This window comes from Mustela lutreola, chromosome 10 (assembly GCF_030435805.1).
Source record: "Mustela lutreola isolate mMusLut2 chromosome 10, mMusLut2.pri, whole genome shotgun sequence".
Classification (NCBI taxonomy): domain Eukaryota; kingdom Metazoa; phylum Chordata; class Mammalia; order Carnivora; family Mustelidae; genus Mustela; species Mustela lutreola.
In genome coordinates, this window is record NC_081299.1 from 84,314,880 (window position 1) to 84,320,799 (window position 5,920).

The 5,920-nt window shown below is 36.6% G+C and overlaps 1 non-coding gene across 1 annotated transcript; it reads right to left on the bottom strand.

Moving 5' to 3' along the window:
• Window positions 1–2,254: 2,254 nt before the first annotated feature.
• LOC131810676 (U6 spliceosomal RNA) lies at window positions 2,255–2,356 on the bottom strand. Its single transcript, XR_009345657.1, has one exon. It is a non-coding gene; the product is annotated as a U6 spliceosomal RNA (small nuclear RNA).
• Between the last annotated feature and the right edge of the window lie 3,564 nt (window positions 2,357–5,920).

Genomic DNA, 5,920 nt, shown 5'->3' on the forward strand with positions numbered 1-5,920 from the left:
TCAATATCTATTCTCCCAGATGATTCACAGAGTTACTGTAATGCCACACAAAATCTCAAAATTATTTTCCATAGAATTTGAGGAGATTTCAAATTCTATATGAAGATGAATAGGACTTAGCATAGCCAAAAGAATCTTGCAAAAGAACAAATTTGGAAGACTCCTGCTATATGACTTCATGGGTTACTATAGATCAGTGTTTTTCGATAATTGTTTCATTATTGTTCTCCTCTTTCAGAAGACAGTAAATTAAAATTCTCCATAATGAGAAAAATTACATCTTAAATAAAGATTTTTGTCAAGTAAGGTTGAAATTTAGGATGTCATCCACCATTGTAATATCCAGTATTTTTTTCACCCATTAACAAGAACCAGTTTTCACTCCCTTGTGGGTGACACCTCTATTAAGAACACATACTAGTGAATTATAGTAATATGGACAGGATGAGTCTACTTATAGAAGTTCTAGAATAGACAAAATCAATCTGTATGATAATAGACAAAACATTGGTTACCTGTGGTGGGTAGGATTTGTCCAAAAGGAGGGGACAAACTGCACAGACAACTTTCTGGAGTAGTTGAAATATTCCATATCTTTGTGGGCCTATTATTATGGAGATGTCTCATTTGTCATACCTCATCAAATTTTGTATATAAAATCACTGTAAGTAAATTTTAACCCAATTAAAATAAAAGATTCATAGGAAGATCAAGGTTTAATTTAAAAGAATATATCCTTATATTTGTCATCCAATAAATATGCAAACAAATTAGACAATAAGTGCATCTTGATAAATTACATTATATACTATATATTACTTTATTGATACCTAGTGACAAGTAAAATATTTGTCTGCATTTCTAAAAGTTATATGAACATTAAATCCAAAAATGAAAAGCATGGTATGATGAAAATAAGTTTTAATATATGCCATCCTATTGTTTTTCTTCATTTGTAAATTGCCTTAAATCTCTTTGGGAAAAAATGTCTTCTGGTTACGATGTCACGTGGCAAAATACCTCATAACTTTCCATATTAAAATAACCATTTTCTTTTGGTTCAAAATTTTTTTGCAAGTCAGACAATTCTTGCCTGAGAACTCTCACATGGTTGCAGTTGGCTGTTGCTGGGACTGCTATCATCTGAAGGACAAACTGGGCATAATATCCAATACGGCTCACTCAAGTGCATGTGAATTGCTGGCTTGTTTGCTGAGCCCCTGCTGAGCTCTTGGCTAACGTGACTCCACATGGTCTCCCCAGCATAATGCTCTGAGGGTAATAGGACTCCTTAGATGGCATTTCTAAGCCCGAAGTATGAGAGTACCTGTGAACAAGACAGAATCTGATCCAGCCTTGGATGTCACCTGTGTCATGTACAGTCACAAGTGAGTCACTGGTTTACCCACATTCAAGGAGAGAGGACACGGAGCAGACTTCTCCATGGGAGCAGTGTCAAAGAATTTCCCATCATTTTTTTTTTTTAACTGCTACATAGGAAAAGACAATACATGAATGAAACATTGTTATTTTGTTTTTGGTTTGACTTGAAGAGTTGAGATCTGTTGAGATCTAGCCTGAGTGGAAAATATTTTTTTAATTAATTAATTTATTTTCAGCATAACAGTATTCATTATTTTTTCACCACCCCCAGTGCTCCATACAATCCGTGCCCTCTATAATACCCACCACCTGGTACCCCCCCCCCTCCGCCACTTCAAACCCCTCAGATGGAAAATATTTTTAAAAGATTAAAATTTCATCTAGACATTGAGATCAATGTTATTATATCCATATAATCTCTCTCAATAGTTTCACCTAATCAGTATCCCCGTCAGTGGAGCAGTTGGGGTGGGGTGGGGTGGGGTGGTAAGGATTTGGAGCAATGAAGTTGAAATATGACCTTTTTGATTCAGCAGCTTCTCAGGGATGGAGCTCTAAATTACTTATTAGTTCATTTACATAGGAGCAGGACTGGGTAAGAACATAGAACCATTGCGGGTTCTAAATTGAGAGGATTTAAGAAGATTCCTTTTCTTTTAACTTTTTGAGGATAGTTGGCACACAACATTACATTAGTTTCAGGTGTACGATATAATGGTTCAACTTCTCTGTATGTTATGTTATCCTCACCACAAATGTAGCTCCCATCTTTCACCATACAATGATACTACAGTATCATTGACTATATTTCCTGTGTTGTGCTTTTTATTTCTGTGACTTATTCATTCCATAATGGAAGACTGCACCACCCCAAAATATGGAATGCTTCATGAATTTGCAGGTCATTCTTGTATGGGCCATGCAAATCTTTGTATTGTTGAACTTTTAATATATGTGCTGCTGAAGCGAACACAGGAAGATTATTTTCTACCCATTCACATATACTTCCATGATGAATTTCATGCATTTATCAGTAACCTTTCATTCCTTTCTCTAGGGAGCAAGAAGAAGTTGCCTAACCTGGGATGGCCAGACTCTAATTCTGATTTCAACTCCCTGATGTGAGAGGTTCCTGGAAAGGGATATTGAGACCATTTTGCAGGAAGAAAACCAGCTCTGAGGCCTGAATGGTGGTCATGAAGGATGCTTGTGTTGGGACAAAGGACCTGATAATTTAGTGCCAACCAGGCATGCTTGAGAGGAAAAGCTGAGCTCCCTGACACGTTAGCGAATTTTGTGTCAACTCTGTGAAACCTCTCTCATCTCATAATAGGACATGGCCTGACTTCCAGTGGAGGCGATGAGTACTACAGATGCATAGATTTCGTAAAATTTATTTATGTCAGCCTCTTGAAACATGTTGAATTGAGGTAGGAGGTAGGGTATCTAGTAGTTTTAGTCTTTATCTCAAACTTCATTATTGATTTTGGAATAAAGCCTGGGAAAATGCTTATTTATGACCTCCTGGATTCCTTCATTCAAGATGAATTTATGGTCAAATGACAATTTGTTAGTTTTCTTGGCTCTGACATGATACTGCGTTTGGTAAATATGAAGCCATATTACTCTACTGCGCAAGAAAAAAATGATATAATCTGAAATGTTTCTTCTTACACTCATTTTTCAAACAGGTTTCCTGGTTTAGTTGAAAACTAATGGCTTACACACCAGCAATGTGTTGAAAAACCGTTACGTTATGATTGTGCACAAAAGTAAATGAGATGTCAGGTAAGCCAATCAATCAGCGTTGTAAAGCTTCAATTCTGTTCTCAGTAATGAATAGTTTCTCTCAGAATTTGGTTAATTTTTCTTGCTGGGATCTAAAGAGTCTTTCTTGAATCTAAACTACAGAATGATGTATGGAACTAGGGATTACTTACAATAATGTCACCTTGCTCCTCTGTCTTCAAAGTCAAGTTTGGGGTATTATATTCTTTTAAAAGTTCCTGCTTCAGTCATTATTTTGCCATCTTCTCTCCATTTCTGGACCATAAATGTGGAGTCTCTGGGGAAGCTCAGCTTGCTGGACCAACCCTAGCTTGAAAGAGGTGCCTCTTCCCTCTTTATGTTCTTGAACTGGGAGCCCCGATACTAGAATGATAAAGAGGCTCAGAATCCTGGAGCAAAAGAAAGATTTGAGTCACTGAACATTAAAACCCTCTATTTTACCTCTCAGGCAATAGAGGCCAAGAGTGCCTAAATGATTTTTCCAAAGTCATGCCTTATATGTCTCCAGACTCAGCAACCAATCCCCTTCCCACTGAGTCTTTCTGTAATAAAAAATTAAAGCAATTTGAAAAGTCAGCACTACAAAGGGTGATGACCATGAAACTCTAATAGTCCTCTTTCTATTCCTTGTAGTTTCTAGTCTCTGGGAACTAAATATTTCGAATATGTGGAGCTCTTGGGATAAATTACTGGTTAAAGCTCTCCTGACTGTGATAATCTCTTTCATTTGTTTTGTTTTGCCTTTTACTACTGGACAGAGGATTCATTCTAAGACCTTAAATTTTTTTCCTTGTGATTTATAAATTATCTTGTAGATTTTCCCTGTTGGTAAGAAGTCTTCTTTTGCCTGCCTTGGAAATGGTAGCCTTTCACTAACTGTCTGAGCCCATGTAGGTAGGCCCCTGCTTTATAGCCCAAACCTAGACCTTACTTAATAAATAAGTCTTTAGCTGTAAGAGACAAACAGCACTAGATATATTGGATTTGTCTCATTTGGCCTAGCAAATAAGACAGCTAGCTATTTGGTGCAACTTCTAAAACATTATCTCCTGTAAGCAACCACATCACTGTCATTATTTTTGACTTGCCAATTTTTATGTATTAGTAGCTACATTTTTGTACTAAATTATAGTGTTCATATTTTTATTTGATGAACTTTAATGGAATATTTAAATAGCTTTAGAACTTTAATCAATACTGAATATTTTAAGGAGACCTTGCCATTAGATATGAAAATATTCTGTAAAGCAAAAGCAGCACAGAGAAATTTCATGTGTTCCTTCAGTATCATTTGACCCACAGCCCTAGTATTTGCAGATAAAATTACAGACTTTTAAAAAAATTACTATTCATAGAAAATAACATCTTAAAGAATACAAGTGAGGAAATAGCACGTATATGCCACACTGGGATTTCATCACTAATTATGGATATTTAAAGAGAAACAACTCTACCTTGTTAAATTATGTAACTTTAAAAATTTACTAGTGAAATAAGAGTAAACTCTGTTCTTCTGTTACGAGGACATAATTTTATTTTATTTTTTTATTTTTCTTTTTTAAAGATTTTATTTATTTATTTGACAGAGATCACAAGCAGGCAGAGAGGCAGGCAGAGAGCCCAATGTGGGGCTCAATCCCAGGACCCTGGGATCATGACCTGAGCCAAAGGCAGAGGTTTAACCCACTGAGCCACCCAGATGCCACACAAGGACATAATTTTAATAAGAAATTAAAACAATGAATTACTTTCAAATTGAATCCAAGCCTGTTTAAGTCCTCTAGGAAAGCATTTTCTGTTGACTGCCTTTAATATGGAACAGTTGGCTCCCAAATAAATTAATGCTAGTCAGTGCACATTTCCCTTTGGATATCTTTTTCCCCCCCAGCCTGAGACCAGCCATTGGCCATTTGGTTAGATTTATCAGTTCTTTGAAAATGTTTTCACAACCTGGAAAGTTTCTCCCATATCTGTAGACTGTGCATTGCCTCTCAATGTACGGCATTCCCAGCATTGGAATTTGGAAACTCTCATTGTGTAGTAGAAAATTGTACAGTAGTGCTACTGACCTAGCTAGTTTGGGGAAAAGATCTGAAAAGCTAGGTGCTGCTAATCAATGCTACCTTTGTTTTACTCATCTATTATTAAGCAAAGTAACAAAAACCAGAAAATTCATTCATACCTTATAAGGTCAGACCCAATGCAGTCCAGGGATTCATATGTATTACTGAAAAATGGTTGAACCGAGTTATTATATTTATCTCATCTATAGCCTCAGACTATCAGGGATGAGTGGAAATAAAACTGTGTCCAAAGACTTCAACCATAAACTTAAATTCTTGCATTAAAATGCAATTCTGGAATCCTGGATTATTAATCAGATTCCTGAAGGAGGGTTTAATAGCATTTCCCCTCACTCCTATTTCATTTCTGCCTCTGCCACCAAGGAGGAGTTTCTACTGTTTACTATATGGAAGACAGTGGGTTTAAAAGTGCTCAGAACTCCAGAGTTCTAATCTAGAGCCTTGAGAATGGCTTGTTTGACACCCAGAGTATACTCTATACTTCCTCCTCTTCCTGGGCTCTCTCCATTTTGTCGCTCTGTGTGTGTGTGTGTGTGTGTGTGTGTGTATACAGATATATATCTGGGTATATAACTGTGACAGATAAAGCAAAGCTAATCATCTCCCACTTTCATAGTATGAGTTACTGTTGGGAGTTCTTCTGGGCCAGACTTTTTGCATCCAGG